Source organism: Cannabis sativa, chromosome 3 (genome assembly GCF_029168945.1).
Source record: "Cannabis sativa cultivar Pink pepper isolate KNU-18-1 chromosome 3, ASM2916894v1, whole genome shotgun sequence".
Taxonomy (NCBI): Eukaryota; Viridiplantae; Streptophyta; class Magnoliopsida; order Rosales; family Cannabaceae; genus Cannabis; species Cannabis sativa.
In genome coordinates this window covers 73,628,427-73,641,925 of record NC_083603.1, presented here as the reverse complement: position 1 = coordinate 73,641,925, position 13,499 = coordinate 73,628,427, and the positions used below count along the sequence as shown (strand labels likewise).

The 13,499-nt window shown below is 40.1% G+C and overlaps 1 non-coding gene across 1 annotated transcript; it reads left to right on the top strand.

Moving 5' to 3' along the window:
- The first annotated feature begins 5,342 nt into the window (after window positions 1–5,342).
- On the top strand, window positions 5,343–5,449 carry LOC115711868 (small nucleolar RNA R71). Its single transcript, XR_004010735.2, has one exon. It is a non-coding gene; the product is annotated as a small nucleolar RNA R71 (small nucleolar RNA).
- The last annotated feature ends 8,050 nt before the right edge of the window (window positions 5,450–13,499 follow it).

Below are 13,499 nucleotides of genomic sequence, written 5' to 3'. Positions count from 1 at the left end.
TTTCTCAAAATAAATCCACAAACCCCCAAATACTATAGCAAACTATTCAAACTTGCAAAAAATTCGCTCAATTAATCAAAATCTTGAAAAGAAGGAGACTTACTAAGTGAGAATGCTGTCAATCCACCTCCATTGTTGAATAACCATGAAAAGCTTGAGGTTGAAGATGATGAGTAGTGGTATTTTCGGATTTGGGTGTGAAGTGGTAATTTTTGGGGTGTTTTTTGAAGGAAAGGGAGATTGATGAGAAAAATTTGAAGAAAGAATGAAGAAATTTGAGCTTTTATGGTAGGAAAGGGGTTGGATCGCTGAGAGAGAAGAAGAACTCGGGTGGGGTTTGAATTTTTAGGGTTTAAGTGATTTTTGACGAAGTGGTTTTTTTATTGTGGCAGAACAGGGCTTCGCCGCGGTGAAGGATGCGAGCCCAAATGTGAAAATTTTCTGCCATATTCCGCCGCAGCGAGCAATGGGCTTCGTCGCGACTACTGGAGGGAGCCAAAAAGTGTCGATTTATTTTTTTTCATTTTCTTTGGGTCCCGTTGCGACGGGCAATACCTCCGTCGCGACTACTTTAGCGGACCACAATTTCTTTTCTTCACGTACTCATGATTCTAATTACAACTCAAATTGTACAAATCTAACCAAAATGCAATGAAACAAATTAAAATGCTACAAAACACTTGCAATTGTCTTTAAAAATTTCAAAAGAGTAAGTAAAATTTATTGGGTTGCCTCTCAATAGCGCTGTCTTTATCGTCATATAGCCGGACGTTGATTGTTTTCTTCAAAGAGGCACCAGAATTATGGCAGACTTGGCTTGGTCAATATGACCACCCAAGTAGAGCTTCAATCATTGACCACTGACTTTGAAAGTTTCTGGGCTCTCACCTTTCAGTTCAACATCCTCATATGGAAATACCTTGACCACCGTAAATGGTCTAGACCATCTTGACTTCAATTTGCAAGGAAAAAGTTTCAACGTTGAATTAAAAAGTAAGACTTGCTACCCGAGTTGAAATTCTTTCCTGACTAAATTTTTGTCGTGCCATTTCCTTGTCCTCTCTTTATAAATCTTCGCATTCTCATATGCCCTGTTCCTGAATTCCTCAAGCTCATTTAACTGTAGCAGTCTTTATTCTCATGCAGCTGCTAAATCCATGTTCAAAGTTTTCATTGCCCAAAATGCCTTATGCTCTAATTCCACCTGTAGATGACAAGCTTTTCCGTACACCAACCTATATGGTGACATCCAGATAGGTCTTTTGAATGTAGTTCTGTAAGCCCACAATTCATCAACTAGTTTCCTTGACCAATACTTTCTAGATTGTTGAACTGTTTTCTCCAATATCAGCTTAATTTCCCACTTGGAAATCTCAGCTTGATCATTTCTTTGCAGATGGTAAGGTAAAGCTATCCTATGGCGGACTCCATATCTTGCTAGCAATGCCTCAAACTGTTTATTACAAAAATTACTCCCTTCATCGCTGATGATTTCTCGGGGAGTTCCAAATTGAGTGAAGATGTATTTTTGAAGGAAAGACAAGACTGTTTTACCGTCATCAGCATGTGTTGCAGCTGCTTCCACCCACTTTGATAAGTAGTCCATAGCCCACAGGATATAGAGATTGTTAAAGGAGGATGGAAATGGTCCCATGAAATCTATACCCCATACATCAAACAACTGTACCTCCAAAATACCAATAAAAGGCATTTCGTTTCTCCTTGAAATGTTCCATGTTCCCTGACAACGATCACATGCCTTCACAAAGTCATTAGCATCCTTGAAAAGAGTAGGCCAGTAAAACCCGCTTTGAAGAACCTTGACAGCAGTTCTTGTGCCTCTAAAATGCCCCTACATTGTAAGGCATGAAAGTTGTTCAAAATAGAATATATCTCCTCTTCACGCACGCATCTTCTTATTACTTGATCAGCACAGTGCTTGTAGAGGATTGGCTTTTTCCAGTAGTAGTGCTTCACCTCTAAAAAAAACTTTTTTAGTTGTTGACGAGACATCTTAGGAGGTGTAACATTTGCAGCCAAGAAATTCACATAGTCTACGAACCAAAGTACCATCAAGCTTTCCCTTAAACTAAAGAGTTGCTCATCACGAAACTCTTCATTTATCTGCACCTCTTTTGCAATTTGACTCTCTTCCAATTCAAGCCTTGACAAGTGATCAACAACTAGGTTTTTAGTCCCCTTCTTGTCTTTTATCTCAATGTCGAACTCTTGAAGAAGAAGTACCCACCGAATCAATCTTGGCTTTGCATCCCTCTTGGTCATGAGGTAGTTTATTGCAGAATGATTCATATGAACTATCACCTTATTCCCAATTAGATTTGTCCAAAACTTGTTACACGTGAACACAATAGCTAGCATTTCTTTTTCCGAAGTGGCATAGTTCAGTTGAGCATCATTCAGGGTTCTACTAGCATAGTAGATGGTATGAAACAGCTTGTCAACTTATTGACCCAAGACAACTCCAATGGCGTAGTCACTTGCATCACACATCAATTCGAATGGCAACTCCCAATTTGGTGAAGTGACTATGGGTGCCGAGATTAACTTCTCCTTAAAAGCTTGAAAGGCTTCCAAGCATTCCTTTCTAAACTCAAAAGGTACCCCGTTAACATGCAAATTGGACAATGACTTGGAGATCTTTGAGAAGTCCTTAATAAATCTTCGGTAGAATCATGCATGGCCTAGAAAACTCTTAACTCCTTTTACAGAAACTATAGGGGGTAGATTTTCAATTGTAGAAACCTTGGCCCTATCCACCTCAGTGCCTCCCCTTGAGATCTTGTGTCCCAATACAGTCGCCTCTTTCACCATAAAATGACACATTTCCTAGTTAAGTACCAAGTTTGACTCCTCACACCTAATTAGTACTTTTTCCAAGTTCCTCAAACAATCGTTAAAAGACGAACTGAAAATTGAGAAGTCATCCATAAAGATCTTTATACAACCTTCTATGAAATCAAAAAATATTGCCATCATGCACCTCTGAAATGTTGCTGGAGCGTTACATAGTCCAAATGGCATTTTCCTAAAAGCAAAAGTGCCATACGGGCATGTAAAAGTTGTCTTCTCCTAGTCCTGCGGTGCTATGGCTATTTGATGATAACCAGAATAGCCATCTAGAAAACAATAATACTCCTATCTAGCAAACCGGTCTAGCATCTGGTTAATGAATGGCAAAGGAAAATGGTCTTTTCTGGTTGCCTTGTTAAGCTTCCTCTAGTCAATGCAGATTCGCCAACAAGTAACAACTCTTATAGGGATCAACTCATTCTTTTCATTCTTAATCAGAATCATCCCCCCTTTCTTTGGCACTACTTGTACTAGGCTGACCCATTTACTGTCTGAAATTAGGTAGGCCACCCCAGCATCTAACCACTTGACCACTTCCTTTCTCACAACTTCTTTCATTGGTGGATTTAGTCTTTGTTGTGAATCAATAGTTGGTTTGGTTCCTTCCTCAATAATAATTCAATTAATAACTGTTGAGGGACTTATTCCCTTAATATCAGCCAATGTCCACCCAATGGCCTTAGTGTGTGCTTTGAGTACTCTTAACAACTTATCAGTCTTTACATCAGAAAGTGAAGCTGACACTATGACTGGCAGCGTCTTATCATTGCCTAAAAATTCATACAGTAAATGATCAGGAAGCACCTTCAACTCAAGTTCTAGTGGCTTTTCTACAGATGGCACAGGCTTCTTTGGAACGACCCCCAACTCTTCAAAGTATTTTCTATTTAACGACCCATAGGAGTCAAGCCATTTTGCAAATTCCAAAACCTCAATTCCATCTTGCTCATTCAGGTCCTCTTTAGTCAAACTCACTTCCAATGAATCTTCCATCAACTTTTTCTTCTCCACTATAGTGTTCACGAGATCCACAAAGAAACAGTTGTCACTTGCCTTTAGAAAAGTCATCGCCTTGAGAGCATTAAAGACCACTTCTTGCCATTGCACCCCCAGCTTCAATTTTCCCTTCTGAACATCAATCAACGCTTGGCCTGTTGCCAAGAATGGTCTCCCAAGAATAATTGGAACATTGATGTCTTCTTCCATGTCTAGAACTATTAAATCTGTTGGGAAGATAAATTTATCCACTTTGACTAGAACATCTTCGATGACCCCCCTTGGATGAGCCAACGATCGATCAGCCAACTGCAAGGTTACTGTAGTAGGCTTTACTGATAGAGGCATCAAATTGATGATTGCTCCCAAATCACACAGTGCATTCATCACCTCTATTCTCTCGATGGTACAAGGTATGGTGAAACTCCAGGATCTCTAAGTTTGGGAGGGAGTTTCTTCTGCAATATCGCACTACACTCCTCAGTCAATGCCACTGTTTCATAGTCCTCCATTTTGCTCTTCTTGGACAGGATTTCTTTCATGAACTTCACATAGCTTGGCATTTGTTCCAAGGCTGTAGCAAAGGGGATCGAAGCCTCTGTGGGTAAGGGATCTTTACATGGTGGTCAATGCTGATAGGTGGAGAAGCTTTCTTTGGTGTGAGACCCTCAGTAGTCTTCTTCTTTGCTGGTGTAAGAGTCGATTGATCCTAAACCTCTTTTGCCACTAATTGTCTCTCATTAGGCCCCTTAAACTTCTTCCCACTTCTCAAGGTGATTGCCTTACAGTTTTCTTTTGGGTTAACCTCCGCTCTGCTAGGCAAGTTACCTTGAGGTCAGGTATATATTTGAGTCGCCAATTGCCCCATCTGATTCTCAAGAGCTTTAATGGATGATCTAGTCTCTGTCATAAACTGTAGTTGCAAATCTATTTGTAGACTGTACCCTCCTTTAGAACCTTGTTGCTGTGGTTGCTCTTGAATTTGTTGGGGCTGATTTCTCTACTAATAGAACTCCTGTTGTTCCTGATTAGAGGACTGCCCTTGTACATTTTGTCATTGACCCCCTCCTTGATTGTACCCATAGTTATTATTTTGAGGATAATTCCTGATGGCTTTTACTTGATCCATCGACAAACTATTCACATCTATGGGGCATTGGTCATAGGTGTGAGGACCCCAATAGAGCTCACAAGCGACTTGAGCATGTTTCGTTTGCACAACCTTCAACTTCGTTAGGGCCTCGACTTGGGCTGTCAATTTGGTGATGGCGTCTACCTCGTGCATACCAGCTACCTTCTTTATTTGGCTTCTTTCAGCTGGTCATTGTTGGTTATTCATGGCCATTTCTTCAAGCAAATCATAAGCCTCATTTGCACTTTTTCTCATAAATGCCCCACCAACTGCGACATATATAATTGTTCTGGTGTTACCAATCACCCCATTGTAGAAATTATGAACCAACATCCACTTTTCGATCCCATGATGTGGACATTTTCTGATGAAATCCTTGAACCTCTCCCAAGCCTCATAACAAGATTCATTGTCCAGTTGACAAAAAATATTAATCTCTCCTCGTAGCTTGGCAGCTTTTGCTGGAGAAAAAAACTTGGACAAGAACTTTGTTGCCAAATCAGTCCATGTAGCAATGGTGTTGGGTGACAAGGAGATCAACCAACTTCTGGCTCGTTCCCTCAGCGAGAATTGGAATAGTCTCAGGCGGATGGCATCATTGCTAACTCTGTTTGTCTTGAAAGTCTGACATAGCTCCATGAAATTGGACAAATGCAAATTTGGATCTTTAGAAGGTAGGCCACCAAACTCGACTGAAGACTGCACCATTTGGAGTATGGCTGGCTTTATCTCAAAGTTATTGGACTCCACGACAAGTTGTCTTATACAAGACTGAACCCCCATCAATGTTGGAAGAACATAGTCTCTCAAACTATGGTCGGGTGGAATACGACTGTTAGCTTGGTCTTCTACGGCAGCTCTATTATTATCGTTGTTGCCGCCATCCTTACCACCATTAGCGTTATCAGTTATGACTTCTTCTGTTTCAACTCTTGTTGCGCTTCTTTCTTGCAGTTTGTTTCTTCTGTCTCTTCTACAAGTCTTTGTCAATTTTAGGATCAACCGGCAGTATTACACTTTGTCCTAGATGACGCATGCACCTTCGATTCCTGAAATAAAATAAGATAATTTTAAAAGAACCAGATTAGAAACAAGCAAAAGGAATTAACCAAAGTAGATTTTAATCTAATCCTTTGTAATATCAATTTTTAAACAATTTTCCGACAACTACGCCAAAAACTTGTTACGAAAAATATGAATAATACGCAAGTTCACATAATCAAGTAGTACTCCCATAGGTGAGGTTGATCTGACAGGGAATTGAAATGAATACCACTAAATTAGACTTATATTTCTATTTTGCAAACAAATAATTTTATGATTGAACATAAAGATTAACAAGAAAATAAAATCCAACAATAAAAAGATTTAATCAAAGATGACAAATTAGGGAAAAGAATCTTGTTGATTTAACTACCCAATTATTAATGCTAATTACTACTCTCTTTCTTAATGTGAATGACAGATTATAAAAATTAACCTAACTCTTGTCAGATCTTTTAGGTCCTAAATCACATGTTATCTAATCATCTTTGAATTAGACTAACATGTAATCAACATTAAGCAATAATCTAAATGTCACAAAGGTTATGTAAATACTTTCATTTCACATCAAAACCTAGTTTAACCAATTTTATCATTCCCAATTCTCCCTTTTCAGATGTTGAATTGGGATCATAAGGCATGCAAAATGTGATCAATCTTAAACATGTAATCAAACACAAATATGGATAAATTTCAGAATCAAGAAAGGAGAAATTGGAATTATAATTAACTAAAGATAATGTCAATCAACATTCATGATCTTCCAAAATAGGAGTTTAGTTCATAACATACATAATCAAATCCATAATTAAAATTGACACAGAAAATAGCATAGAAAAATTAAAGAGAGAAGAAAGAACTGGTTGGAGAGATCGATCCGGATTGCCACAAGCCGCTCTTGAAGTCTCCTCCTTTGTTTCTAGGGCTCCGATTCTGAATCCCATTAACTTTGCATGGATTCCCATTTAATTAAACCAATCCTTCTCTTTAAAATTTGTCAAATTACGAAATTTCCCAAAAATCCCGTCATTAAGGCTTCGCTGCGGTGAAGGTTTTCAACAAATTTGCAAAACTTTCTGCCTACTCCCTTCGCGGCGAAGCTTTTTCACCATCGCTGCGGGATTAGGCAGAAAAGTTCCTTGTTTGTTTTCTCCTCAATTCATTCATCTCTTGTCCTCAATTCTTGTAAATACTTTCTTTAAATATCTGGGGACCTGAAACAAAAGAATGAAGCGTAAAATAGCCCTAAAACTAGAACCAAAGAGCGAAAACTACCCGAAAATACATCCTAAAACTTAGACTAAAATTAGCCTATCAGCCATTACCTAGAAACGCTGACCATTGCTTGATGTGCAACCTGCAGGCTGGTTGGCACCTTATGTGCAACCTACAGAACCTAGCAGGCACATGACTGGCCAGACTCTGGTAGAAATATGGTCGGCCAGCCTTTGTCTTGGTAGGATTTTTGTGAGCAACTTTCATTTATGGACAGCAAGTCAAACCACAAATTGGGCCTTAACAACCCACAAAAGTAGAGGGAAAATATCAATAAATTTTCTATTTTCAATGGGCAATTTAGTTATTTGTATTTTATTAATTTAATATGTAAGTAATAAATTTATAAACCTATTTTTAAGGGATATTAGGAATGTAAGCTCTACTATAAAAGGAGCAGCTTAACCCTAATTCTCTAAGTCCTAAGCCTCTAAACTCTAAGTCTGAAACCCTAATTCTCTCTTCTCATCTCTTCTACACGCCACCAGGGCCTTCTCTCTCTCTCTCTCTCTCTCTCTCTCTCTCTCTCTCTCTCTCTCACTTGATACTTTCCTACTGTATTCATACATTTTAATCTTAAGAGAGCTATTGTAGATTCCACAACATTTATGATCTGAGTAGTATTATCCCTGGTATCAATACAACCAAAAAGGGAGTGGGTCATTACTCGTTAACTAAGGGGGCCTAACATGTATGAAATCTCGTGTCTTATTTACTTTTCTATTCTAATTGTGCAACACGTGGAAAGCATCGTCATTCGATACGACTCCACTGTCAGTTGGTCCAATTTGAGGTGAACAGTTTGGTGCTTTCATTGAGAGCGAGATGTCGATTTGTTTGATCAAACACCATGGTTCACACAAGAAGAGCTCCAACTATGACTTCTGCCTTATTGTGTCTTCCTCAAGACCCTATGACTGCAGATCTTGATGTTGGTATTCCAATCACAAATGGAATCTCCACAGACCCAATGGATGTGGCCAACCCTGCCATCTTAGCAGGCACCATAAACCTGGCCACTACGGCTTGTGAGGTGGACACTACCAATCTTATACTCTTAATGGCCAACCTCTGCTGCTCGGAGAGGACCCTCCATTGGTGCCTCATACTGAAGAAATGGCCAACACGGAGCAACTGCCAAGCACCACGATTGGATCTGGTGCTCAGTATTATGCTAGAGCGACAGGGCTAAGAATTGGCAAGCAGCCATTGGAGGAGTTCATGTAGACTTGGGAGAGGATCTCAGGTTAGCCAAAATTAGAGAGGTCATTTGTCAAGTAAGCCAAACTGAAGAACCACGCTCTGTTGGATGCAATGCATTCGCACAACAAAGATGGAAATTTCTAAGATGGATGGATGACCAAGAGTAAATCCTTTGATCTCATCAGGTAGATTTAGACCATCATAACAGAGAAGCTAGTGACTTGATAATTCAATTCATTGAAAGAACTACCGAAAGTGGTCAGGATCTCATTAGAGATCCTCTCCAAGGGAGACTAATCGACAGATCAGTGAGGATCTACAAAAAAAACTATTCAACCAAGTTCCTCTTGAACTAGGACAAACCTTCCCCAACCCGAAGGAGGACAAGCCTTGCCAAAAAAATCTAGCGGCGAGAATAGCCAAACTGTAGAAACCATCGGTCTGGGGGACCAACTAGAGGTCTCTGGCACAATAACACCCCCGATTATCCAACTTTTGCATGGCCAGCAACTTAGTGGTGCACCTCAGGCCAACCAACAAGGTGAACTTCCATCGCGAAGCATCTAGGAGCGAGTAACGCAAAGGCCAATCTTTAACCCATTAGGCCTGGGAACGGGTGGAAAAACCCAAGACCACAACAGCTTGAGAAGTGAGACAATTCACTTTAGATACTTGGATCCACCTCACTAAAGCAATTGATGTGATCTCTACCCCACGTAAATGCACAGGCTCCACCAATCAGTCAAGGAAGAATGGGCGTCTAGGCCCTGCGCAACACAGGGCTGGCTGGCCTTGAACATACCCTATGCCAAGGTATGGCCGACCTTAAACATACCCTCTCCTAAGGTATGGCCAGAAAAGCTCTGGCCAATCCAAGCTGTAGCTCAATCAAGAAGGGCCAATCAACGAGGCCCCTACAACAACAAATCCTTCTGTGCAAGCACAGTTGGATCAAATACGAGACATGCTCAAGGGCTTAGCTGGCCTAAAACTATCAGACCTCAAGTTGGATAGGTCGAGGGATTCACCTTTCTTGGCATACATCAATGCCTTTCCTGTGCCCGAATCCAAGATGCAAACTTGGAAGATGTACACTAGAAAAGAAGATCCCCTAGCACACCTAAAATACTTTGAGATCCAAATAGATCTCTAACAAGTATCTGGAGATGTGTGATGCCAAATATTTTCGGCAAATCTAGCTAAAATAGCCCAACAATGGTATTTCAAGCTTGCCCCAAAAGTGTAATTCTTGTGAAGAATTCTCCCAAGAGTTCTATATCCAGTTGTCTACATCAAGGCAAATACCTTTACGACTAGAGGATCTTGTCAAGATAAAGCAAAGACAAGATGGACTTTTCAAAGACTATATTCAAAGGTTCATTGTTGAGGCCATTAAGGTTAAAGGCCGTACATAAGAAGGCCGATATACGACCATAATTAGAGGCATCCTGCCGTTCAGTAAATTCTTGAAAGATATCAGAAGGTTCTCAACGAGTAACATGAAGGAGTTCCTTGAGCGAGCTGATGTCTTCATAAAGTTAGAAGAAGCTATCCGACAAGCCCAAATAGGGTAACTCAATAATAGACAGTCTCTATGTGCTTTGCAACCCCAGAACTTTCCAGGTGCGCATGTAGGCACTAGTAGTGCCGCCCAGACCTCTAGTGGCAAGAACATTAGGGGTAACCACAACAACAGTAGCTCCAAAAGGAATAGTGGAAAAAATGAAAAGTACAACACTTTTGCCACGCCATGAGACTAGAAAGATAAAGAGCGGAAGTACAGCTGCTCCACCCTCCCTAGCGGAGAAACTTGGGACCATTCATATGGCCACTTAGGGCATTGTCCCATACAAGGAGCCCACTCCCATCAAAAGAGAGATGAGCAAGAGGGACATGTCGAAGTTCTACCGATATCACAATGACTTTGCCCATGACACAAATGAGTGTCAAAACTTGAAGAGGGAGATTAAATTCCTTATAAGGAGAAATAATCCCCACTTGCATTGTTATGTGCAGAATGACTAATCTCATCCACAAGCTTCCTAGAATGGAAACGTTATGCCACCTCGAGTGGCAGGTCACTTAGGGGTCATCATTGGCAGACCTCGCATTACAAGCAAAACTAGAAAGGCTAGGGAGCACTATGCTCGGACACCCCGTCATGAGCCTAAAAGTGACATCCTAGCCGTTGATGAAAGAGGCTCCAACCAACTCAAGCTTGGGGAGCCCGCCATCTCTTTTACAGAAGAAGATGCTGCCCAAGTCAACTTCCTACACAATGACCCTGGTCATTACTGCACAAATTGGGAACGCAATGGTTGCAGGGTATATGGTGGACAATAGAGCCTCCTCCCACATTCTTTTCAAATCCACATATGAAAAGATGGGGCTCCAACTAGCCGACTTGGCACCTTGCAAACAAGTAATGTACGACTGCTTTGGCCAAGGAATTACACCCATGGGGTACATTCGACTACCCCTGGAAATTGGAGAGAGCCCAACAACTAGTACGCTAATGGCACAATTCGTAGTGATTGACGTGTTATCATCATTCAAATCTACGATAGGTTGACCAGCATTGTACTGCCTAAAGGCAGTTACATCCTTCTACCACCTTTCTCTAAAATTCACAACAAGGTGTGGGGTAGGATGTTTGATAGGAGACCAACAGTCTGCCAGTCACTGTTACAACTTGGCTTTGTCCAAAGCCAAGAAAGAAAAGATGCCCACCAAGAGCTCTGATGAAAAGCCCAGCAAAAGGCAATGAAGGCTAGCCTAAAGCAGGGAGGCAGACGTAGATCCTCACTTGGGGGATCCTGCAGACTGCTTTGCACCTGTTAAAGAATTGGAAGAAGTGGAGGTTGATCCCACTTTTCCAGGCAGAAGATTGAAGATTGGGAAAGGTTTAGCGCCTGAATTAAAATCAGTACTGATAAAATTTAAAAGGGCAAACCCAGACCTCTTTGTATGGTCACATGGAGGCAGGGTCAGAATGGACCCCTCCGTGATCCAAACATCCAACTTGCAAAATGGAAAAGGAGGTTGTTGGAGAAAGCGAAGTTGAATGCCCACAACTTTATCACTGAAGCATTCTATCCATTTTGGGTGTCAAACCCCATGTTGGTACCCGAACCTAACAAAAAATGGAGGGCGTGCATATATTTCACCAACTTAAATAATGCATGTCCAAAGACCGCTTTCTTCTTCCAAGGATCGAGTAGCTAGTAGATGCTATAACTGGCCTTGAGATCCTAAGATTTATGGATGCTTACTCAGGTTATAACCAAATCAAGATACACCCACCAAATCCAGAACACACCAACTTCATGACAAACATATGCCTACACTGCTACAAAGTCATGCCCTTCGGGTTGAAAAATGCAAGGGCCACCTATAAGAAGCTTGTGACAAAATGTTCAAAGATCTTATTGGCCATAATATTGAGGTGTGAGTGGATGACATGGTAGTCAAGTCCAAAAAGGCTAGGGGACATGTGGAGGATCTAAACGAATGCTTTAATATCCTCTAAGAGTATAACATAAAGCTCAATCCTCTCAAATGTTCTTTTGGTGTAGGCTCAATAAAATTCCTTGGCTTCATAGTCAATGGTAGGGGAATAGAAACAAACCCAGAAAATATCCAAGCCCTTTTGCACATGGAGTCGACCACAATAATTAAAGATGTACAAAGCTTGACAGTTTGCATCGCTTCACTAAGTAGATTTGTGTCTAAGTCTAAGGATAAGTGTGTCCCCTTCAAACATTCTCAAGTGGAACAAAAAATTTGAGTGGATAGAAGAGCGCAAAAAAGCACTCCAAGAGCTGAAAAAATTGGCTTAACTACCTTTCTTGTCAAAACCTTTGGACAATGAAGAGCTAGGCGTGTACCTAGCTGTAACAGAACATGTTGTGAGTCCATTCTTAATATGAGAAGAAGACTATATAGAACATCCAATATACTAAATCAGCAAGAGACTGATCAACACTAAAAGTCGATACCCACACATGGAAAAGTTAACATACAACTTACTCTTAGCATCAAGAAAGGTGAGGTTGTACTTCCAAGCTCACCCAATAAGGGTCTACACCGACCAACCATTACGATAGATTTCACCAAATCCTGAAGCACTCAAATGGACCATCGAGGCACGACCAATATAAGGCCTCCTGTTTGTTGGGAATTTATGCCCTAAATAAAACCCATTTCAATATAATTTTATTTGTTATCAATAGAACAATAGAAATCATTTAAGTTAACATGATTTTTTTTCATGATTATGGTTTAATATACAATTTTTGATAAATCTAGAACATATTATTGTTCACAATTATAGTGATGTCATCACAGTGGAAGGTAGTTGTTATTATATGCTTTGAAGTTTATGTCCCATGAAAAATTTATACTAACATGTTAACCATAGATAAATTTTACTTACACCTTGGATAAGTATTATGTCCTTTCCAGAGCATTGGTAAAGTATGCTGATATCGAATGTATAGAGTATATATCGGATTGGACTGATATTGAACTTGGTAAAGATATTATAAACTTACTGTTGTATCTTCTTAAGTCAATATCACTTAGTTCATCTTAGATCAGTAGATCTTAATCCTGAGATGGTTAGGTCTAATCTCAAATTTGTTATTTGTGTTCTTAGAGTTGTTCGTTAAAGTTGACCAATTGGATCAACCCAATACCTATATCTTAGGAATGGTAGTGCAATTTGGTGAGAGCACTATCATAGATACAAAATCCATAGCTTCTATGTTGACATAGAAGTGAAATGATGATTTCCTTCGAGAATAGATTAATAGAGATAAATGGAAGAGCTCTTATTTAAGTAATTATTAGTTTATTGAAATATCATTTTGATGAAACTAAGTGTTTTAAGGATAAAATACATTAAAAGGTAGACCGGTAAATTGGTCCCTACTCGATGTCAATAATCTATAGAGGATCTTTGATTATTTCTATTGTA